This window comes from Acomys minous, assembly GCF_964271855.1.
Source record: "Acomys minous genome assembly, chromosome: 9".
Classification (NCBI taxonomy): domain Eukaryota; kingdom Metazoa; phylum Chordata; class Mammalia; order Rodentia; family Muridae; genus Acomys; species Acomys minous.
Genome location: NC_140490.1, coordinates 65,035,699 through 65,061,732, shown reverse-complemented (window position 1 = coordinate 65,061,732; position 26,034 = coordinate 65,035,699). Strand labels below are relative to the sequence as shown.

General features: G+C 37.7%; 1 pseudogene across 1 annotated transcript in view; it reads left to right on the top strand.

The window, feature by feature from the left end:
• The first annotated feature begins 5,711 nt into the window (after window positions 1-5,711).
• The window catches only part of LOC311605020 (lysophospholipid acyltransferase LPCAT4-like), a 45,205-nt pseudogene continuing 24,882 nt past the window's right edge, over window positions 5,712-26,034 (top strand). The window contains exon 1 of the transcript in view: window positions 5,712-5,886. The product of the transcript in view is annotated as a lysophospholipid acyltransferase LPCAT4-like (transcript). The remainder of the gene's footprint in view (window positions 5,887-26,034) is intronic.

Genomic DNA, 26,034 nt, shown 5'->3' with positions numbered 1-26,034 from the left:
TTGGGATATAGTACCTTTCCTGCTCAGAATGGCAAATGCCCAGTTACCTCAGGAAATCTCTGTACAGTCATCCCTTGACTGTTTGCATCTTAAACCATCAAGTGCGAGCTTCATTGGTTCTAAGGAATGGGATTCATGCATTATTTAGAGAATTGATTTCATAGAAAGCAAGAAATAAACGTGATGTAATATCAGAACCCATGAGATACAAAGAATAATTCTGGGACTTTACAGGAGAAATGTAATATTCCTTTAGTAAAAGAAATGAATGAAACTATTGGCTTTACTGTCTCTTTGTCACATCCAGATCTAGAATTGAGTAGCAACTTGCCTCCCATTCATTTGTCAACTCTTGTAAAAGCATACTTTATATGAGATTTCACATATGCCAAAACATCTATCCGTTTGGGTAATCTGGCCCAGAACCATTAAAAAAATATGTATTGGACAATCCTTACTTTTCTCATATATATTCAGTATTTAGAAAGAATAGGGACCCAAAAATACTAAAATAAGTGTCTCACTACCTCACTGATTCCCTCCTTGGTGATTAGATTCAGACTGGAGTTGCAGAAAATTAGGAATGTCCTCTCTGACCCAGACTGCTGTTCCTGGAGTCAGTTAATGAAGGAAACTATTTGCTTTTTATAACCCATGATGCTACCTGCACGAACACTGCAGTAAGATTGACAATTATCTCAAGATCTTCAATTAATTAGCTAGTGGTCCATCACATTTCATCTCAAAAAATAAACCTGTGTTTGAAATATCCCTTGATGCATTGGGGTGAAGCATTCCTTAGTTTTTACCTTTAAAAGGTGTTGGGTTCAATGAATCTGTTCTCTTTTTTTTTTCACAACCTGGAAGCGTACAGTTTCATGTAGCCAGTGACTGCAGATCCTGAGCCACCTCAAGAAGTACACGACAACTGGTCTTGAGGATTTCTTACTCCATAAGAAAATTTCATTTCCTGAATATTTTTTATTAATTTATTCAGATTACATCTCAATTGTCATCCCCTTGCTTGTCTCCTGCCATTCCTCCCTCCCTCCCTCCCTCTTTCACCCTATTCCCCTGCCCTAGGTCTGTGACAGAAGGGGACCTCTTCCCCTGAGTCTGTTCTTTTAATATTAAAAGCTGGCACTTTAGCAATGCTGAAGTCTAAAAAGTGAATTGGTCATAATTTTTTACTGATGTAATACAAAATCTGTCTATCCCATTGTTATATTCTAGTCAAATGCTTCACAAATAACATCTTACGTGTGTGACTACATGATTCACAACTTATTATTAGAATGACAGAAAATCAATGTGTGACAAATTGTTAGACTCAAGGAATGATATTAAGAGTAAATCTACCAAATATATTATGATCTATTACAAAAGCCAGGCACTTTTTATGAGACCACATTTTCAGTGACTTGACCAACAATACAAATAATATGGAACTAGCTCATCCCTAAATAGTCCAAAAATTTTAAATAGTCTGATATATACCATAATACAACTATGAAGTGGCTCGTGATTTCTCTACAGCTGTCATCAACAATGCTCCTTTGTATTTTTATCTCTTTTGCATCACCTTAACAAATTTTATATGTTCTATTCAGACTGGATTAATATGGCTTCTCTAGGCCAATATTAACTTTAACTCATATGCAGTGTTTACTACTTTCCCTCTACCCCCTTTGCAGAATCATCAAGCTGTAAAGACTGATGTTTCCATGATGTTTCATTCTCTCCCTTATTCTGGATTCCCTTTTCTCTGACAGTCTGAGAATTTCAGTGCCTTATCATATGATATCAAAGATTTATTGTTGATTACAATTTAATTCATTCCCTGGAAGTAACAGGTGTCTATGTTGTTGGTTACACTAAAGAATCCCTAAGACATATACAGGTGGAAAAGCTAAAGAATTTAGTGTTTATCAGTGGAACAGTTGCATAGTATAAGCCATCCACTAAAATTTGCTCTTTCTGCCTTCATTGTGGAAGAAATTTGCTCAAAATTTGGTTTCTACCAATAGGCACTCAAGAACATTTTGGTTATCAATCACATCTTGTAATGGCAGTAGATCATTCCAGTTCCCCTTCTTGGTATTGAATTTTTTTTCTCCTTTAGTTCAAGTAGAATCAGAATTGATTTAAAAGCAAATTCTGGGACATAGGGTATGGCTCAGTGGAATAGGCCACTGACAATTCTGGAGGACGTGAGTTGGATTCCCAGCACACACACATAGTAGACTAGCCACCATTTATCAAAGTAGTTCCAAGGAATCTAATGCCATATTTGACCTCTGCAAGCACTACATGCATGTGGTGTGCAGATATACATGCAAACAAAATACCCAAGTGCATAAAGTAACAAAATAAATAAATTAAAATCACAAAGTGAGGTCTATATACAGAAGTTTACTTGAGGGATGGAATGCCATTATCTGTCCCTTTTGATTGTCCCTAACAGTAATTTATAAAGACATTGTCTTTACTCATATGCAGAAAGGTGATTTGTTGAGGGTCTCTCAGCTTTTTTCCTTCTTTAAAACACTAGGATTGTCTCTTCTCTCACTCTCGGACCTTTAAGGGCAAGTGTAGTTGTCAGACTCTTTTCCTGCATATATTAAGGATTTTATAGGAGTTTCTCAGACTATGAGAGACAGTCCAGAAAAAGTCCTCATAAACAGGACATGAAATGTCATGGATTAACTAAAGTGAAATGCACTGTGGGGTGAGGAGAAAAGAAAGACTACAAGGGAAATATGAGTAAAAGAGATGAGATGAACAGAGGATGTTGCCAGAATTCTAAACTTGATAAAAAGGTAAATCTATCTGAATGTAAGGCCTACTGGCAAAATTAATCTCAAAGTCTCCTTTGGCATCCCTTAATATTCTCATTTACTCCTGTAAAATTGTATTTACCATACAAATATTCTGGGCCTTCGTGTATAGGATGGCTGTAAGTCCAGGAGAAGGGAGAAGAATTTGGACATTCCACCTACTGATGAAGACACCACACATCTTGGACAAGAGACTTGGAGGAATTGGGCAGAAATGATATGAAAGCTTCTTCCCTGAGCAATAGTTCTCAGGGTACCAGAAGGAGCTGCACAAGCTGCTAAGAGAGAAAACAAGACATCAGTCTACAGCGCTCTTCATGTCTAGAAAGAACAATGAACAGGATGATGAAACATTCCTAAATGGTTATAATGAAGTGTATATTCTGGAGTTACTCAACAATCAGTTAATTGAATGTTACACTCCACTCAGTAGGAGTTAATTTATGCCTGGTACTCATTACCCATGGATAATATAAGAGAATTGACTATTGCCATTTCACTAAACTGGAATATTTTCTAACTATATTCTAAATACTTATTTTTATACACAGATAAATGTAGCCTAATCTTTTACCAAAGAAACTTTTTTCACATCAGACATAGTTACAGAAAGCCATAATAGCTCCAAACACAGAGAGCAATTGACTGTAATATGCAGAGCCCCAGTTGACCAATTTACAATACAACTCTTATACCTAAGTATAAGAGAACATCACAGAAGGAGTGAAAGAAAGATTGTAAGAGTACACAGACCTACCTCTGACAAAGGTCTAATATCCAAAACGTATAAAGAACTCAAGAAATTAAACACCACCAAACCAAATAACCCAATTAAGAAATGGAGCTCAGAACTAAACAGAGAATTCTCAACAGAGGAATATCAAATGGCTGAGAAACACTTAAAGAAATGCTCAACGTCTTTAGTCTTCAGAGAAATGCAAATCAAGACAACACTGAGATTCCATCTTATACCTACCAGAATGGCTAAAATAAAAAATTCAAGTGACACTACATGCTGGTGAGGATGTGGAGAGAGAGGAACACTCCTTCATTGCTGATGGGAATGCAAACTAGTACAACCACTTTGGAAATCTATCTGGCACTATCTCAGAAAACTGGGAATAGCGCTTCCTCAAGACCCAGCTATTCCACTCCTTGGAATATATGATGCACCAGCACACAACAAGGACATATGCTCAACCGTGTTCATAGCAGCCTTATTCATAATAGCCAGAACATAGAGACAGCCTAAGTGTCCCTCAGTAGAAGAACGGATAAAGAAACTGTGGTACATTTACACTATGAAATACTACTCACCTATTAAAAACAAAGAATTCCCAAAATTTGTGGACAAATGGATTGAATTAAAAATGATCATAATGAGTGAGTTAACCGAGAAGCAGAAAGACTCAAATGGTATATACTCACGTATAACTAGACAGTAGCCCAAGGGACATGTTGCATGAAAGTCTTCACCTACCAAAAAAGTGGGATAGATGTAGGACATCCTTTTGGGACAGTAGGTGAGAGAAGTGTGGGAGAATGGGTAAATAGAAGGATCCAGAGGGTCCTAGAAACCTACAACAGAACATTATGACAGGCAGATCTGAGCCCGCGGGTTCTGCACAAACTATGGCACCAACCAAGGACAATAAGTGCAGTAAACATTGAGCCCCTACTCAGATCTAGCCAAGGGACAGGACATTCTCTACAGATGAGTGAAGAGTGGGGACTGACTTTCACATAAACTCTGGTGCCCCATATTTGACCACGTTCCTTTGATGGGGAGGCCCGGTGGCACTCAGGGGAAGGGTAGCAGGCTACCAAGATTATATACAGGCTATGATTATACACAGGGGGAAGAGGTCCCCCTAGTCACAGCCATAGGGGAGGAGAATAGGGTGAAAATGGGAGGGAGGGAGGAATGGGATGATACAAGGGATGGGATAACAAATGAGATGTAATATGAATGAATTAATAAATAAATAACTTTGAAAAAAGAGAATATCACAGAAGAATTGAGTACACAGACCAGGACTGGATGTCTGATATAAAACACTAACTTCTATATATGGCAGGGAAGCTATTCCTAAGAAAACTTAACAATATGACTGCCTAAACAAGACCCTCCAAATTGATAACACCAATTGAAATGTCACAGATTTCTGGGAAATTATCATGTTAACAAGACAGTTTACTGAAGCGATGAAAAGGTACAGCTATTAACATGAACAAGCTAATGTTGTGAAGGAGACGCGGCTGTGTGAGACTCATCACAGGAATTTCTTCTGCAGAACTAGTCCTGCTAACTGAATTCAAACTGTAAATTATACAGGAGCAATCTCCTGCTAACATGCGTGCTGGATGCTTCAAATGCAGTAAGTCATTGATTAGAAATTCATGATGATTTTTTTTTAATGCATCAGACAGTGAGGAGGGTGGTGTGGATACAGAGGTGGATAATTTCAAGCGAAATGGATTAGCATAAAGTAGAAGTGGGTAATGAGGTCAACAAAAAGTATTGCACAGTGTATATTTTACGTTAAAAGCTTGCAGTATATGTCTTACTGGGACATATGATGAATTTTAGAGTTGGAGAACATCACCCAAGGAAGGGAAATTATCTGAAACTAACCTGTTCATGAGAAAGGAGAACCTTTACTCGTAAGCATTGCTCACTGAGCCTAGAACATCTTAGCAGACAGAAAACAGTGATGAACAGGTTGTGTTCTGCCTGTCTGGTGTCAGTCAGACAGAAGAATCCAGATGATACAGCAAAGTTTTATAGATAAAGATTGGCCCAATCTCATAATCACCCTGGGATGTTCAAGCAATGAGAGGTGCCTATACCTCAGAAACTCAGTGGCCCTGTCGATGTATCACAAAGTGAAGAAAACGATTAAGTTATTGATAATAACAAGTTCTCAGATTGCATTTATCACGGCTATGATCAAAGCCCTGACAGAGGAACCTCTGGTGAGGAAGAGTCTACTGCGTTTTGGGTTGCAGCAAGACACAATTTACCATGGCAAGGAAGATGAGGCAACTGGTAATATTGCTTCTACAAGCAGGAGGCAGAGACAGGTGAATGCTGTTGCCTCGCTTCTGTGTCTTTTTATTTATTCAGTCTGAACACATGAAATGGATTTGTCGATTATGTATAGCTGGGGAGATCAAGAATTCCAACAGCAGAGTGTTCAAATGTTCTACTCTCCAGCTATAAAGAAATGGACCTAGAAACAGTATCTGTCAAGCCTATAATTGTTGGAAATCATATATCTCACAAAGTCTGTTTGTATAATAGACAACCTGGATTTCTGAGATATCTTACCCCTAGGAATATTCCATTAGATTCCATTACATTCCTATATATAAGTGATGTAGCTCATGTATATATATGTATGTGTGTGCATATATGTATATATACATAAACTTGAATTAGATCAAGTTCTACCTCCCCAACATGTCTGTCCAGGCTAAATCAAAACAATCCATTTTATTTCAAATATTAGTTTCCAGAATCTTTGGGCAAAATAGAAAACTGAAGCAACAGATTTATGGACATATGTGGCCAGGAACAGTTTAGGATTAATGCAGCCAGGAGCTCAACTTTGATTAACTGTCCCCAGTGTTTGAGATGGTGGGAATTCCAATCTCTTGTGATGTTTTTGCCCTGTCAGACTCCCTCAAATTATAGCTACTTGTTGGAGATGATCACTTTAACTGTTCATTTTAGTAGCTGTCAACACTGTCTAGTTACATAGTTTCATCAGCAGAAGAGTCTTTGGTGAACTCTTATAGTCCGTGTGTGGTTTTTATACCTAGTACCCATTCCTAAGAAAGGGAAAACTGTTGATGGTTGTTTTGTTAAGTGACAGGAACATTTACAAACTCCTAGTGGCAAGGTATCACAGCACTCCAGGTTGTCACTTATTTCCATAAATGCACTCACTTCATTTCCTACTCATGGTAACCTATTTCTTGTCATTCTTTTGTTCAGATTATACATTCATATTTACCTCTCAATTTTAGGTACAATAGATATTTGACATCACTTGGGATAACACTGCACTGTGTGGTGACAATTAGAGACAAACTTTAAAATAGTAGACCAGATACTGATCTACATCACAAAAGTATTTGGGTCAGTAAACAGAAACTGGTGTCCAAGGTGGCCTAGGCTGTATTCCACATTGGCAGCAGACCGTGGCCATGTGTAAGAGTCTTCCTCACGGTACTTGTTTGAAGGTATGAATGAGTCATGCAGAGCAACAAAGGCTTGACAGTGTGTGGTAGGTTGCTAGCCCGCCATTAAGATAACTACTCACTGAAGTGCACCTTGGTTACATTTGAAACCTTGGGTATTGGAGATGCCTGTTTTGGTCCTGTTTGTAAAATGGAAACTTTTAGGATGGCTGCGATTAGCCAGCCATGAAGAGTCTCGGAGCTTCAAGAGTGAGATGACTATAGATGAGACTACAGGACAAGTTTGAAATGTAGGTAAAGGGATCATTTCCGTAATGTATTAATTTTGTTTTTCAAAACTTTTTCAATTAAATAAGTATCAAATGTATTAGCATTTTTGTATATTTTGTTTATTACAATTTATTCACATTACATCTTGATTGCTATCCCCAAGGTCTTATCTTCTCATTTCTACCTTCCCTTCCTCTTCTTTCCTATTTGCATCCCCTAGACCTCTGATACAGGAGGTGGGGCTCATACCCCACTGTCTGGCCACAGCCTGTTAGGTCTCATCAGGATAGCCTGCATCTCCTTCCTCTTGTGCCCGCAAGGCTGTCTTGCCAAGAGGCAGTGACCAAATCGTGGGCAGCAGAGCACATGTCAGAGGTTTACCATGTGGAGAATCAGCAGTCACTCAGCTACATTTGAACAGGGGTCTTGGTTCTTTGCATGCATTGTCCTTGGTTGGTGCATCAGTTTGTGCAGGATCCCCTGGGTCCAGATCCACAGGCCTTGATGGTCTCCAAGTGGAGCTCCTGCTCCCTTTCTGAACTTCCATGCCCCATCTCTACCCTACCACTCTCAGTGCTCTGCCCAGAGTCCAGCGTTGAGTGCCCATCCCCCACCAGATGAAGTCTCTCAAAGGAGATCTATTTTGTGCTAATATCCACTTATAAGTGAATAAATACCATGGGAGTCTTTCTGGGTCTGAGTTACCTCACTCAGAAAGATCACTTGTAGTTCCATCCATTTGCTTCAAATTTCAAGATTTCTTTGTTTTTAATAACTAAAAGATATTCTATTGTGTAAATGTACCACAGTTTCTTTATCCATTCTTCAGTTGAGGGGCATCTGGGTTGTATCCAGGTTCTGGTATAACACTGCTATGAACATAGTTTTGCAAATGTCCTTGTTGTATGGACAAGAATATTTCAGGTATATGCGCAGCAGTGGTATGTATGGGTCTTGAGGTAGAACTATTCCCAATTTTCTGAGAAAGCATCAGATTGATTTTCAAAGTGGCTGTACATGTTTACACTCCCACCAGCAATGGAAGAGTGTTCTCCTTTCTCCACATCCTTGACAGCATGTGCTGTTGCTTGAGGTTTTTTTCTTTTTTACATGTACATTTATATTATTGCACATAAATACAATAAACTACATACAGCAAGAAGAACTATGAAATAATAAAAAATTATAAAAATATTACATTCATAATGTTTTGGCTATTTGCATTTGACAGTCTTGAAGAGAACATCTTTCCTACCTTGGTGAGTCTAAAATTCTGAATATAAATGAATATCTATCATATCTCATCTCTTTCAACTTAAAATTTTTATATAGACCTAAAAATATCTTAACCCCTAAACAACTAAGCTTAATTGTAAAACTAAACTATCCGGTCTTCAACCCTCTCAGAAACTTGAGAAGGTATAAAATTACCTGAGTATACAGGAGGTGCAGATTATCTGCTTCCAAAATGAGAAAAGGACAGAGACAGTTTGTTACCTGATCAGTCACCCAGAACTGTTCTATAACGTTGGAACATCATCTTCAGCCTTCTGGCCTAATATATCTGAAAGACATATTTGTGAGGCAGGAACTATTGAGGACTTGCTTACCCTGTCTTGGCAGAGTATGGCCATCAAACTCTATTACTAGGCTATATTTATCACAAGAATATACATCCTGGGTTTAACAGATAGACAGGATTCTATAGATATATAAGGTAAATAGTTAGATAAGGTCCTCAAAAACCCCAGATACCTAAGGAATACGGCAGTTAAAGATATTCTTATTATTTTAAAGATTCTTTGACATCAAGACAGGTTAAACCCTGACAGCACCCAGCCTACCTCAAAGAAGATGATGAGTATCAAAGAACTACCTTATGGAGATGGCTTCAAATGTGGCAAACAAGCCACAAAGCAAAATGTCCTCCTTTCTGCCACAGACAGAATTCTACTTAAAAGTTGCTTGAGTTTTTGTTCTTAGCCATGCCTACAGGTGTAAGATGTCCTTTTGATTAGCATTTCCCTAATAACTAGGGATGTTAATTATTTTGTTAAGTATTTGCTATTCCTCTGTTGAGAATTCTGTTTAGCTCTGTACCCCATTTTTTAATTGGATTAATAGGTTTGTTGGTGTTTGATTTATTGAGTTCTTTACATATTTTGGATAACAGCCCTTTGTTGGATGTCAGGTTGGTGATCTTTTCCTAATCTGTAGGCTGTCACTTTGTTCTGTTGACAGTGTCCAGAAGACATTCAGCTTTATGAGGTCCTATTTATAAATTGTTGATCTTACAGCCTGAGCTATTGGTGTTCTGTTCAGGAAATTGTTTCCTTTGCTCTTCCTTTCCTTCTATGCTCTTCCCCACTTTTTCTACTAACAGATTTAATTTGTCTAGTTTTATGTTAAGGTCTTTAATCCACTTCCACTTGAATTTTGAATAGGGTGATAAATATGGATCTTTTTGTATTTTTTATATTTTATTAATTTATTCATATTACATCTCAATGGTTATCCTATCCCTTGTATCCTCCCATTCCTCCCTCCCTCCCATTTTCCACTTACTCCCCTCCCCTATGACTGTGACTGAGGGGTATATGGATCTTTTTGCATTTTTCTACATGTAGACATCCAGTTAGTTAGACCAGCACCATTTGTTGACGATACTATCTTTTTTCCATTTTATGGTTTTGGCTTCTTTATCAAAAATCAAGTATTCATAGGTGTGTGGATTTACTTCTGTCTCTTTGATTTAATTCAATTGATCAACCAGCCTATTTCTATGCCAGTACCATCCTGTTTTTATCATTGTTGCTTTATAGTACAAATTGAGATCAAGGATGTATATTCCTCAGGATGATCTTTTATTGTACAAGATTGTTTTCGCTATTCAAGGTTTTTTGTTTTTCTAAATTAAGGTGAGAAATCAGGAATATGAAGCACATACCTAAACATAGTAAAGGTAATATAGCAAGCCTATAGCCAACCTCAAACTAAATGGAGAGATACTTAAATCAAGGAGAAGACAAGACTGTACACTCTTTCTGTATCTCTTCAGTATAGTACTTTTAGTCCTAGCTAGAGCAATAAGACAACTAAGGGAGATCAAAGGGTTATAGATTGAAAAGGAAGAAGTCAAAGTATCACTATTTGAGGATGATACAATAGTATACATAAGTGACCCCAAAAAGTCTACCAAGGAACTCCACAGGTGATAAACACCTTCAGCAAAAGTTGTTGGATGCAAAAGTCAACTCCAAAAAGTCAGTAGTCCTCCTATATACAAATGGCAAAATGTCTGAGAAAGAAATTTGGGGACTACTTCCTTCACAGTAGCCACAAAAAAACCATAATCTTAGTGTAACTCTAAGAAAGCAAGTGAAAGATTTATATAAACAAACTTCAAGTCTCTAAAGAAGGAAATTGAAGAAGGTATCAGAAGATACTCCAATGCTGGAGGATAGAGAGAATCAGCATGGTATAAATGGCAACTTACCAAAAGCAACCTACAGATTCTCTGCAATCCCCATCAAAATGCCTACACAATTTTTCCATACATAGAAAGACCAATTCTCAAATACATATGTATGAGTATTTCTGACCATTGATTTGTTTTTACAATTTGCAATACAAAAGTCATTGAATTTTTCAATGTTTCTAGGGGACAAAATATATTAAGGGATGACAATTCAAAGATATGATTGTTGGCAATTGTCACACTTCTCTTGGTGCTCCAGAAAACAAGGAACAAGCTAAATGGATTTGAGTGAGTCCTCCTTCATCATAGTTGAATTCTTCTGAAGCAATATACTGGCTTTGGTGTATTGTTAGTTGTACTAACTACTCTATAGGAGAGTTCGAACTGATGATGACACTCAAGTTTAAATATACATTAATGGAAGCTTTTAGGATGCCACAGATATATATATATAGTGGTCTTATTGCACCTTATGTTGCAAGAGTCTTGTATGTTGACTAATTCACCAACTTCTCTTGGTCTTCAAGTATCTGATGTCTCTATTTCTGCTGTTTTTCCTAAGAGTTGAATCCCGATTGCTTTGTCTATAACCTGGGTGGTAATTGAAATCCACCTGAAGAAATGTATCCAGTATATGAGGTGTGGTTTTTCTCATCATACAGCTGCTCCTCTATGTGATGACATATCGTTATATTATGTCAGCTCTAATGCAGTTGCTATCACATCTTTCTTCTGATTTCCTGCTATAAATTACTTAAGATGATTTATATTGAACATTATCATATATCCCTATGCCCATACATACTCCTACACTTACAACGTATCCTCTATGTCTTGCTCAATGGTATAAGCACTCTAAGTCAAAAACTCTCCTTTAAATAACTGTGAACTAAATAAAAGACAATGAGATAAAAGTGAGATGGGGGATTGACATACATGAGTGTTTCCACTACTCTAGAAACTTCACAAAACACTTTACTGTCATTTCTGAAATTAATCCTCTCTAAAAACTAAGTTAAATCCCCTCTAACATATCTCCAGTGGATACATTTTACACTTCTACCTCATCTATTGTACTCAGGAAATGTTTTAAGTATGCATGTGCATTGTCAAGGAAAACTGTATTTCAGCCTTTTTGTACAAAAGCTTTGTCAATCTGCTATGTTGCTCTAGTTTTAGTATGCTTCAATTCTGTTTTATTACTCATGGACCTTACTGAGATTGGTGCCCAAACTACTGAATGCTGGACTATCCCTCTGTATCATCTCAAAAGTTATCATCCAGCTTATATGTAGGTTCTTATTTTCTTTTGTCTAAGGCTAGATATATTCTGGAGAAAAAACTTTAGACTTCTATGAATTACTAGGAACATTCTCTGCGAGGTAAGAAGTCTATTCGTATTTCTCTTCTTTCCTCATAAATTAATGAGGAAACCTATACGATTATGACTAAATTTTGAGAAACATCTTTTTGAAAAAAAGACATTTAAGCATCCAAATAAGTGAAAGCCTCACTATCAACAGATGCTAGTATTCCACTCTTTTCAGGGGTGCTCTGCTCAGAAACTCACACCTTGGGATCCCAGTAGAAAATAGCAGTTCCTTGTAGTAGTTCACTCTCATAGCATAAAGGCAAATTTCTAACTATGTTAACATATACTATTTGCCTATAACCCTTTGATTATTGGTATCTTAATCATGTGCAGCCCTTATTGGGACTAAGTTTTAGAAGACAGAACTAATTTGCCATGAAATAAGGAGGGAAAATGCTGTAATGCTAGATTGCAGTTAGAGACCGAGGACACGAAAAGTTTCTTGTGTAGAAGGAATAGGGAAAAATTATAAGTTTCCTTCATTGTCATTTTATTTAATTCATGTCTAAAATCAAGGAGCAATTTTCTGGTTGGCTGGCTGTCAACTTCTATAAGAAAATATTTTATTATATTATACATGCAGAAAGCCTATTCATGTTGCATAATTCTGTTGAGCCACATGTATGGAAACCCACGTATGTTTAACAAATCTCACTTTTCAAAATATTTTCATACACAGAGAGAGAGAGAGAGAGACAGACAGACAGACAGACATACCAAAATTACTGAAATATAATTGACACTTAGCTAATTCTTCTCATGGTGATTAGTTTCAGATTCAAGATGGAGGGAAAAGGAACTACCCTGCCTGGCCTAGGCTGCCGTCCTTGTAGGCATATACTGAAAGGACTTGTACTTTCACTTAGTATAACTTCATATATTGTCATAAAGATTACCAAAAGATTCTCATTTACTTTGAGGTTCTGAGGTGTCATCATCTCCCAGAAAACTCTCACTATGGTAACAGAAATCATGTTCCCTGTGATGTTCCTTGTTGCCTTGCTATTGTGAGACTTAAGATCTTTCCCTTTAGTATGCATGCTTGATATGAGGGATGTCTCCTTTAAAAAAAATACAAGCTGAGTCTTTGAAAAACCAAAGTCTAAAAAGCCAGTTGGTTGACTTAATCCAAAAGACACCTATGCCAATGGCGTATTCCAACCAAATAATACAGAAACAACAGAAGCAAGACATGCAATATTTTAAGGACCCCAAAAGAAGATCATGAACAATTTTGTTAAAATTTGAAACAAACCAACAGGGTAGACAAACTGTGAATCTTGTCAGCCACCTGGAGGAAGGAAAACTGGAAGAGAGAAAGCCCCATTGCTGTTAACCCTCCAAGAACCTAGCAAGATCAGCTATGGAATTTAGCAAGCATCTGTCTAGTGGAAGTGATGGCAATGTCTCAGAGAAGGTGAAGGAGCATGTCCAGAGCATCAAGTGCAGCATATCTGGCTCTGGCCATATCTCGAGGGGGAAGGAAGAATAGAAAGTAAGAAAGAGAAGCACTAATGCTTCTGAGTTAGACCTCCGAAAAGCAAGCAAGTTGGTATAGTGATGCTCTTTGCGCGCTGCTGAAAGCATCTGCAATAAAACAGGAAGGAGTTTTGGAAGCAAAAGTTCAGTAGTTCAGTACCTGTTTAAGAAAATAATTATTTCTATTACATAGCTTAGACTGCCAAGTCTCTGTCTGGGTCTGAAATAAAAAAAAGCTCAGATTCTGTTCTTCTGACCAGGAAGAAGTAGTTTTATCATAATAAGCTACAAGAAATCCCTGAACTTCAAACATTTTATATGGCAATTTACACTCTAAAGAGATACTTCATTGTTCAGGAAAATGGTAGGTACAAGGGAGATGTCCATTCTTAGTGTCCACATAGCTTGTTAATATCTGCTTAGCTAAGTCATAGAACTTTCTAAACAAAGAAAGACAACAAAATCCTCATAGACATCTATAAGAGTTGTGAGTACAATAAAGTAAGCCAGGAAGGAAGGAAAGACAATCAGAAAAAAAATTAATGAGAGGCAAGGAAGGCACAAAAAGATGCTAGTAAACGTAGTCTTGCTCAAAATCTAAATCTACCATAATATTCTCCCATGTTCTTCTTTCACATCTATTACTACTCTCACTTGTTTTCTCCTAAGTTGATTTACCACAGAATCCTTTGCCTTCATGTGTCCAATGACTATAGCTCCAGAAAAAAAAAAAGTAAAACTTGGGCACTCTGAGCCAGACATCCATGTCCTCTGTAGCAGTGAAAGAACAATTCCTTATATTTACAGGTCCACTATCCAGCCAATCCAAACTCTCCCCTCATACCGCAAGTTTTTGTTTGTTTTTGTTTTTGTTTTTGTTTTATATAAATTCTGTTTCTGCAGTTAGTGTCTGTGAACCCATTCTTTCAGAATATTTGGGAATACAATGCCCCAAATTAGTCTATCAACCCCTCAGTTTTCTCTTGGATGCATGTGAAATGGTAGCTCTGTCATCTCTCACCTTACCCCCACCCTATGCACTTTTAAAACACAGAAGCTTGTGTTCAACATTCTATAATAGTTATCTAAGACATTCGCTTTTAGAAGCACCAAATTCTATTTTGCTTACTATGTAAGTTTCTTCCATCAATTTGAACATTTCTCCAAGGCTTTGGTGTTATTACCAAGATTCAAAATTGGCAATGAGTGAAAATAAAACTATGAAATATTTTTCAAGTGTGCATTTAAGACTTTTGTCAAATCACCAATTTTTTTTTGACAAAAGTCCTCTGCATAGTAGTATTTAGCTGGATTCTGTAATATTCTGGAAAGACTGAGTCAAGACTTGCATGTTATACAGAGTGAGCAAGGACTAGCTGGAAAAGATGTTTGGTGATATACAAACTATTCTCTTTTCAGAAAAAATGAATCTTCTTTCTTGCTCTTTTCCATCTCTCACGGATTTTAAGGATGATTACATTTCACTCAAACAGATGACTCAAAGTAAAGAACAGAACTAATTATTCTGATAGAAACACAGGAAATCTAAACGTTGATAGACCCCATAGGTTATCAAATAACACACTATGGGGACAGTCTGAACTAAATGAGCAGTTATGAAAGTCTGTATTCCAGAATCTCTGTTGAATTTTTTAGAGTTTCATAGGGATGCAAATTACTAAGCTTGGCTCAGTAACGTACCTGATGCTAAACACGAGACAAAGTAAATCTAATAAAGAGTGAAGATAACTGCGTGTGGGACCAAAAAGTTTATGCGAAGTTTCATGGTAATGACCACCTTGAGAGTGATTGACTTCTCAAACTTTATTTTTTAACAGTCTTAATAATATTAAGGTTAAGCTACTTTTGTGCAATTATGTAGCTGTACTTTTGACATATCCACTCTTAAAAATACAATGCTTAAAATCACAGCTGTAACAAAAAGAGTCACAATAAGAGGGTACAAATGAGGAGGCAACTACACACATCATTCCTACAGCAAATTATCCCTCCGCATCCTTTTCTGTCCTGCCTCCCTATGTAGCTGATCACTTCTTGCTTATAATAGTCCTGTTTCAGCTTTCATATAGCACAAACAGACATACACAGACTAACAAACACACAAAGACAAAGAATAAAATCTAGCTTCTCCTTCTCTCATCTTGTCTTCCTCCCTTTAGGACTGACCACTGGCCACAACCCTGTAGCTCGTAGCTTCCAGTTGGGACACTGTAACTACCACATGGGGTACAAACCCAGGTAGCCTACGTGAATTCTCTCTCCACTCTGTCCACTCCAGTCCTCTATACAAAATCAACCAACAGGCCTAGTCCTGGTTGTACCACCTGTGCCTGGCTTCAGTGGGGTGGCTTCTCTATACCCCACCACACCAGCTTCTTCCCTGACCCCATGACCTAGCCACAGTTTTATATCCTGAACAAAAGTCTGGCCTTATGAGCTCCTGAAACCATAGCTAGCCTGCACTACAACCAACCATGAGGTGTTGCCCCTCATATATGTCTATGTATATATCCACCTTAAAGAGTCATTGGAACCACATCTGCCAGTGCCATAGCTAAACCGTAAACCTTGCCTCACAGACTGTACACTACCCTAGTTTCAGACAGCCTGGACACTCATACAAGACACACATTCAAGGAAATAAGTCAGTATGCCCAGGGTCGCATCATAAAAACATGATAATATGAAGGACAGAGGCAGCATGTCTGCCTCTCAAATCCAATCAGTCTTATGGAAATGTGTTCCAATGAGGATTGCCTAAATGAGCCCAAGAACACAATGCTTCTTAAAATCATAAATTGCATGAAAGAATTTAAGCGCTTTATAAAAGACAGTAACAGTTCAATGAACCGAATGAGAAGAGGACTATTATGAATAGGAAAAGGGCATATTATGGATGAATAAAATAGTGAAGAAAGTCCAGGACTTAAAATGTAGTGGAGAGATGGAGATATTGAATATAACTCAAGATGAAATTAATATGCAATTGAAAAATATAATAACCCTTTTACAAAAGTAAGCAGAAAGCATTTCAAGTAGATGATGTAGGAGAAAGAATATCAGGCTTTGAAGATGAAGTATAAAAAATCATACCACAAAAAATTATATTTTCAAAACAGAGAAGCCAGGTAGATAGCTGGTATAAAGAACATTTTCTTCTTTTCCAGATAGTCAATTTTTAGTGTCCAGTGCAGATGCAGCTGATCACACCCATGTGTAACTACAGTTCAAGGGATTTTGATGCCCTCTTCTGGCCTTCTAGGTCACTGCATTCTTCTGGTATCTAGAGTGGGAGACAATCTGCAAACTGAATATCTAGCACAGGATTAATATCCAGAATACAGAATGGACTTCAAAAACAAAGAAATAGGTGGGCAGTGCTGGCACATGCCTTTAGTCTTAGCACTTTGGAGGCAGAGGCAGGCAGATCTCTGTGAGTTTGAGGTCAGCCTGCTCTACAGAGTAAATTCCAGGACAGCCAACACTATATCGAGAGACCTTGTCTCAAAGGGGGAAAAAACAGGAGAGAAGAAAACAAAAGACCCAATAAAAATGGAATAGAGATAAGAACAGATTATTTCTCAAAAAAATTTTTTTAATGGTTTAAAATGTCTTAAGAAGTATTCAACAGCCTTACCAATGGAGAAAAGGCAAATTAAAAGGAATCTAATGTGTCCCCTCACTCCAGTAATTACAGCTTAGATCAAGAAAACAGTTGACGTCAAATGCTGGCAAAGATATAGGGAAAGAGAAACCTCTGCTGGCTGTTGGTGGAATTGCAAGCTGGTGTGCTCACTGTAGAAATTCTTGTATAGAAACCTCAAAGACCTGAAAATAAACATACCATACGACCCAGCTGGTCCACTTCTTTGTACTTTCCCAAAACGCGCAGCATCCACCCCTCAAAAACTTGCTCAGCCATATTTGTTACTGCTCTAGTCTCAGTAGTGCAAAACAACCTAAGTGTCCTTCAGCTGATGGCTAGACAATGAAAATATGGTACTTCTACACAAGGGAATTCTATTCAGCTCTAAAAAAAATGAATTTTGGAAATCTGTAGGTAAGTGGATAGAACTATAAAATATGATACTGAGTGAGATTGACCTGACTCAGAATATCAAAGGCTATGTGTGCACTCTTGTGTGTGCTTCCTAGTTCCAAATGTTTAGATGTGTTTATGTAACCTGGAGTAAGCATAGGAACCAGAAAAGTAAACCTGGACTTGGGCAGAGGGGGTACGGAAGGAGCTCTAGCGATTGTAGAAGGTTGCAGGTTCTATAAAAGGAGAACTGTGATGTTTGTTTACTGAAGAGTAGGGAGAGGGGACAGTACAATAGAGGGAGAGGGAGGGAACTGACACTAAGGATCTTTGAAAATCTCCTAGAGATTCACATTATTTTTGTTAATCTAAAATTGTGTGTGTGTGTGTGTGTGTGTGTGTGCGTGCGTGCGTGCGTGCGTGTGTGTGTAAAATGAAGGTACACTGCTGGTTGTGAAAATGATTCCCCCAAAAGCTGACAAAATCCTCTGTACCAAGCATAAGAATCATCCTTTTATATTCTTAGTCAAAGGAATCCAAAGGATTTCCCAAACAGCATGGACTGTTGTTGCTTTTCATCTCCTCTCTGATTTTGAGGGTAAATCCTTACTGCTGAATATCCACACACTTTGTACTCGGGAGTGGATCAATAGGACTGGAACTGACCTGAAAGCCACCACCCTAGCACCAGCTCTGAAAGTGTTAGAAGGTTCTGTGTAGGCCTCTGAGAGAGAATAGCATTCAGCCGTCTTACCCATCTACAATGCCTGTGACAATGGCCAGTGTGGAAAGATTCCCCTAACACTTATATTTTGGTGGTAACCATCAGCTGTCTAATTGAATTTAAGGTCTGCTGAATGGGAGTGAATTAATGTCTGGTTCTGTAAACCTAGCCAACTGCTGAGGCCCAGTGAGGTCATGGAACTTACAGAAGAATGTACTACTGCTGCATGCCCTGATGAATATAAGTTTTAACTGCATCCTAAAACCTTATACCCACAAATAAGTAGAGCTCTTACTCCTTATCAAAAACAAAACAAAACTCCATTTGCAGTACATAGGATTTTTTTTTAAAGCGGACACATTCCTCATCTTTTAATTTAAAGGAGGACAAAAGAAAAGTCAGATTTCCATTTCACTGTTATGTTCACAGTCCAGAAAATAGTGTTCCATCTCTTTTTCCTGCATCATCAGGTCTATTCTCAGTAAACAACTACTATTCCAAGTATTTGGAATTTATCAAAAAGCAGGGATGACAGTACAGCAAGCCTGAAGAGAGGTTGAGGAAAGACTAAGGAGGAGGAGTCGGAAGGGGTAGCGTCCGAGAATAGGTGACTGAATGTGATCAAAGTACACTATATACGTGTAGGAAATGTCACAAGGAAACCTATTATTTTGCAGTACAAATGTTTAGAAATCTGGATCTTCTTTTGGAAAAAAATGCAGTAAAGCCATTCTTTTCCTCATTACCTGTTGTCTCTTGAGTCATTTTCAGCTTTTACCTCTCCTGCATTGCCCTCTCTATTTATCTCTCATGCCATGCGTGTGTATTTATATTCAGATTTAAGTTGATACCTCATCAGACCCCACAGTCCTTGCCTGTGGTCAGACTGTACCGGGTCTTGGGAGGGAACTCTGTAATACCAGGTTTGTGGTGGCCTTGGAGGAAGGTTCTGTCAGCAGAGACTACTGTGCACATGTGTGATGAATTTACCCCCAGAAAGGCTCCTAAGGCTGGCAGTCACCCACCCTCCCTAAAGGTCGGGTAGAAGACATGCTAGTCATCACAGGCAAAGCAAAAGCCAGAATATACTTTTGAAAGTTTGTGCTCCTCCATCACTGAGCTCTGCTAGGATGTGCCAAGAGGCTCTCATTCCTCAGCACAGCAGGCCACCACTGCCTCCCTTGGCATGGTTTACCCTTGGCAGCATCAGCCTTGGTGACCTCTGCTTTGAAACCAGCTGCTTCTTCCTCAGAGCAGCTGCCAGTGCAGCCCAGGAACAGGATGGTCTTTCCTCTCCCTCCGGACTCAGCCTTTCCAGAGTCATGCTCCACTTGATGCTCACTCACTAACATCCTTCCAATGTGTTTTATATTGTTTTGATTGCCTTCTTGTAGAACTGAAATTTGACCATAGATTTTTTAAAAAGATACTCTATAAGAAAGAAAATAGATAATGCCTGTATTTCCAAAATATGTTAAATTCCACTTCAATGCATGTTTCTCCTCACTGCATAATGTCTTTCTTTTGAGCCACATTAAATTATATTTTATGAGTATTGCAAGTACTCATTTTCTTTTTTTTTTTTTACTGACAAACATCTAAGCTCTCTCCATATCTGTGTAATGCCAATGGATTTGTAACTATCTCTTTAGTAAGTTGCCCCAGAATCCTCTTGGTATATATAGATGGATCCTATGGCAACTCTAGTTTTATTTTTTCAATAACACCAAATACTAATTTTGATAATGGCTAAGGAAGTTTATATTTGCAAAAGCCATGGAGAAATTTTATTATTTCCTCACATCCTCAGCATCATTTGTCTTCTAGATGACAGCCATTCTACTTGGTGCTAGAAGGAATATCAAATCACTTTAAATTTCTAAGCAGTGTAGCCTAAGCATGTTGGCCACTAAAAATATTTAATGGTCATTTGTATTTCTTCCTTTGGTATCTCTATATTTAATTTCTTTTGCCCTTTAATCATTGGGTGTTTTATTTATTTTATTTTATTAATTTATTCATATTCCATCTCAATGGTTATCTCCTCCCTTGTATCCTCCAATTCCTCCCTCCCTCCCATTTTCCCCTTACTCCCTTCCCCTATGACTGTGACTGAGGGGGACTTCCTCTCCCTGTATATGCTCATAGGGTATCAAATCTCTACTTGGTCAAATATGAGGCACCAGAGTACGTGTGAAAGTCAGACCCCACTCTCCACTAAAACTGGAGAATTTCCTGTTCCAAACAGCCTAAGTGTCCCTCAGTAGAAGAGTGGATAAAGAAACTGTGGGACATTTACACTATGGAATACTACTCAGCTATTAAAAACAAGGAGTTCCCGAAATTTGTGGACAAGTGGATTGAACTAGAAATGATCATAATGAATGAGTTAACCCAGAAGCAGAAAGAGTTAAATAGTATATACTTACTTATATCTGCATTCTAGCCCAAGAGGCATGTTCCATGAAAGTCTTCACTAACCAGGAAACTGGGACAGATGGGAGGACATCCTATTGGGACTCTAGGTGAGAGAATCATTGGGTGTTTTATATTTTGATATTTAATTTCTTTATTTCTTCATGTACTATGGATATAAATTCCTATACAAAGACATATCCAGGAATGCTTTTATTCAATTTTGTTTGTTTTATCAGCACTGCTCTTCATCTGCATAGATTTTTAGTTTTATACAATCCCAGTAGTCACTTTTTAAAAATTATATCATGTGATATTTGAGCATAATTTCAAAAGTCTATGGCTAGGTATGTATTTTGCTGTATGTTCACCTACCAGCATTAGAGTTTCATGTCATATATTAAGGCCTTTGAAAGAATTTGGTGTTTATGCAAACAGAGAGAGAGAGAAATGTCATTTCATTCTTCTGCAAGTGAATATACACATTTTACCACACAATGTATTGAAGAGGTTGTGTTTTGCCATATATGGTTGTATAAGTTTGCACTCCCACAAGTAATGGAGGAATGTTCACCTTTCTAAATATCCTTAAATCTATCTTATTGAAAACATTTGCCTGTATGCTCCTCAGGTTTCGGTTTTGTGTGTGTGTGTGTGTGTGTGTGTGTGTGTGTGTGTGTGTGTGTGTGTGTGTTGAGTGGTTTTGGTTTGAGAGTGATGGTGTCTTTAGGAACTTAGTTTAGTAGCAATGCCTCCATTTGTCTTTTGAGTAATACCTTGAGTTGGATTTGTTACTGCATATTTGACCACAATTCTTTTTTTAACTTTTGATGGTTTCCTGCATATTCTTTGAATATATCATACAATATATTTTCATCATACTTTCTCCTCTCCAAATTCTCCCAATTCCTCTTCCACAACCCTACTCACCCAACTAATTTTCTTTCTCTCTCTTAACAAAAGACAAACACAAAATCAAAAGAAACAAAGCCCAAGAAAATCCTCTGGAGTCCAATTTCTGTCGGCCAGCTATCGCTGAGCATGGGGCCTTATACCTATGTCACTCCACCGAAGAAAGCCTTTAATCTTCTAGTAACTGTTTTAAATATATTCTTGCCTATGGTTTAGACTTTTGCCCACTTCCTCTCTCCATGCTGCAGTTTTTTTCTGGCTTGAGCGTGTACAGGTCTTATGCAGACTGTTGTAGTTTCTGAGTTAATATTACATCAGCACTGTTGTGTGTAAAAAAATGTTTTTCCTCTTGGTATCAACTACTACCTCTGGCTATTATTCTTTCTATTTTTTCCTTCCACATAGATACTTGAGTCTTGAGAGGAAGGGTGGGATAAAGATATTTCATTTCAGGCTGAATGTTCCAGAGTCTCTCAACCTGGATATTTATCCAGTGTGGGTCTCTATGTTAATTACCATCTATTACAAGAAGAAATTTCTCTGATGATAAGGATTGAATGACTTATTAATCTATAATTAGATTTAAAATAATTAGAGTTATTTTATTGCAATGTTCACTTAGCATAATAATTGTATGTTTCCCCCTGGGGCAGTAACCTATATTGCCTCAGGTTTTTGGTTTCATTAACAGGGTCAGGTATGGATTCCAGCTCATGGATAGGTACTAACACAATCAAACAGTGGCTGGTTACTCTCATATCTTTTGTGCCACTCTTTCACCAGTGGGCCTATCTTGTAGGCAGCTTGTTATTGTAGCTCATCTGGTACATAGCTGGGTGAGGGTGGTGTTCATTTTCTTCTTTGTAGAATGTATAACAACTTCCAGCACTGTTCATTCTGGTAAGTAGAGATGAAGCTTACATTTGAGTACAAACTCAATATCTCCATACTCGATGATGTGTGTGTGTGTGTGTGTGTGTGTGTGTGTGTGTGTGTGTGTGTGTGTGTGTCTTCAACAATAGGGTCTTACTGTCAGGTTATAAGTGCAACCAATAGTACTGGCCGAAGTCTGTAATATTTGAGGAAGTCTGTAGAACCCTGTTGGCCAATGACCAACAAGATGTAACCTATTCCTGGTAGTGGCTATCTCCATGTAAAATAAATATATGCTTATGATGTTTATAGCAATGGATTTTTATATGAATTTTCAAAGGGCCTTTAGTGTTAGTTATTTCTTCCCATACTTCTTCCTCTATTTCTCTTATTCTCTGCATCCTTTGATTATCCTTTGTTAATTTCCCTTTTATCCATTTTTAAGCAATATCCTGTTTTCCCTTCATTGTAAGATTATCTTCACCTACCTGATACTCACTAGCTGCCTAACCTCTGTGGATATTCTAAGTGAAACACATGTAAATGAAGCTTTAAAACTAGCATCCACATATAAGAAGAAATGCAATATTCGTATTTTGGAGCCTAATTAGGATGATTGCTATTAATTCCATTCATTTACCTGCAAGTCTTACGTTGAATAATAACCCATCGTGTAATGTACCATATTTCTGTGTGCATTAATCACTTGATGAACATCTAGACCATATCCAGTTTCATATTATATTATGAATAAAGCAACAATGACAGTGAATGAGCAAATGACTTTTTAGTAGACATAGAATGCTTTGGGTATATGTTCAAAAGTAGTGTCTCTGGATCTTTTGTTGGTTTTTTTTTTCAATTTTTGAGGAGCCTGTGCAGTAGCTGTCATAGCAGCTGTACAAGTTTACCCTCCCACAAGCAATGAATAAGTACTCCTCTTTTCTCTCATTCTTGACAGAATCTCTGTGATTTGTTTTATCAATCAGAGATGTTCTAACTGGAATAAGATATCTCAAAGTCTCTTCCCACATTCTCTTCCTCCACTGTCACCACCACCACCAGATCCCTCCTCTTTCCATCCCCACCTACCCCCAATCCACTCATAAAACGTGTTCTATTTTTCCTTCTCAGGGAGATCCATGGGTCCTTGTTACTTAGCCTCTCTGGGCCTGGGGATTATAGCATGATTATCATTTAATTAGCAGTAAAGATCCACTTATAAGTGAGCATATATTGTTTGTCTTTCTGCATCTGAGGCACCTCACTCAGGATGAATTTTTCAACTTCCAGCCATTTTCCTGACAATATCATGATGTCATCTTTTTTAAAGCTGAGTAATACTACATTGTATAAGTGTACCACATTTTTAAAGCCATTCTTTGGTTGAGGGATATATAGGTTGTTTATAATTTCTGGCTAATATGAATAAAACTTCTATGAACATTGTTGAGCAAGTGATTTTGTGGTATGGTGGAGCATTATTTGGGTGTATGCCCAAGAGTGGTCTAGAGGTGAATTACTTTCCAATATTCTGAGGACCCGCCATATTTATTTCCATAATTGTAACAGCCTGTACTCCCACCAGCAGTGGAGGAGTGCTCTCCTTGCTCCACATCCTCACCAGCATGAGCTGTCACTTGTGTTTTTGATCTTAGCCATTGTTACACAATGGAATCTCAAAGTGGTTTTGGTTTGCATTTCCTTGGTGTCTAAAATGTTGAACATTTCTTTAAGTGTTTCTGAGACATTTGAAACCCCTCCATTGAGAATTCTCTATTTAGATGTGTACTTCATTTTAATTGGATTATTTAGTTTGTTGATGCCTAGTTTCTTGAGTTCTTTATATCTTTTAGTTACTAGCCCTCATTGGATTCTGTAGACTGCTCTTTTGTCCCCTTGACCATGTCCTTTGCCTTATATAAACTTTTCAATTTTGTGAGGTCCCGTTTATTAATTGTTGATTTTAGTACCTATATATTTTATCAATGTTCAGTTCTTTGCATGTTCTAGGTACTAACCTTTCATTCCGTTCTATAAGCATCCTTTTCACTTGAATGCTGCTCTCCTTTGCTGCACAGAAGCATTGTATGTGAATCCACTCTTTAAAGAATAGAACTTGATTTATTTGGGTTATTGAACCCACGTTTAATTTAGTTTATGCACCCTTCCATTGGAATTTTACTCTCACTCATAAATGCATTTCACCATTAGTTCTTGTGGCTCTTTACATCTTCTGTCTGCTTCATTCTCCCTATAAATTAATAACTTTGTAGTGTCCTCACGTAGTCCTACTTTCTACCTCAATCAGTAATTTTTGGGTTTGGATTTTCTTTCCTTTTTTCAATATCTTTTACTGGTCAAACTCTGAATAACACTATTGTGTAATCAATTTCCAATTTTAGCAGATTTGCTTTCTTGAAATGACATACATTGAAATTCTACTTTTAAAAAGAGTGTACAAGATTCTCAGAATGATATACAGTATACCATGTAAGAAGGAATTATTCTCACCAGAGTTTTCTTATTATTGTGTGTGCAGTATTTTGTGCATCCTAAAGTAAAGAGTAAAATACTACATAGTGCCTAAAATACTGAGTACATCCCAATATCTTATATTGATTTATGTACTGAAATCTCACCTTTCTGTTTGCATCACTTTAGGATGACATTATCACTATACTGAAGAAGAGTAAAAAGGATGGACCTCTTGATATTGTACTTGATTTTAGAAGATATGTTGTCAGTTTTTCTTTTCTTTTTATCTAAAAGATTATTCTCTCATACAATATACCTCAATTCCCCCTCCCTCTACTTCTCCTAGCTCCCCCAACTTACTCTCTTTCTCTTCCAAGCCCACCCCTCCTCCATTTGCTCTTAAGGTAAGAACAGGCTTGCAAGAGACTACAGTCAAAGAGGACAAAACAAGACAAAGTAACACAAGGCAAACATTCTCATGTTGAAGCTGGATAAGGCAACCTAAAAGGGAGAAAAGAATCTTAAGAACAGGTAAAGGAGTTGGAAATACACCTCTCTGCACTGTTGGAAATCCCACAAACCCACCAACCTAACAGCCATAACATATGCACAGAGGATCTGGTGCTAGTCTTTATGGTACTTAGCAGAAAGTGAAACCTGGAGCTCAGCCTAGTTACAAATCCCTCCACCTACAACCTGTCCTGCCTGCAAAATGTGCTTTGGCAGTGCTGGCACAGAACTTGTGGTTGTAGCCAACCAGTGTTACCTTTAACTTAAGGCCAAGTCCACGAGAGAGAGCCCATACCCTATACTTCTTGGATGTCCAGAAACCAGAAAATGGAGGGCCCAGAGACCTAGGATAGAACCAAACAACTGGCAAAAGAGGCAATGAAATGATTCCTAATGATATTCTGCTAGGCTCATAGATCA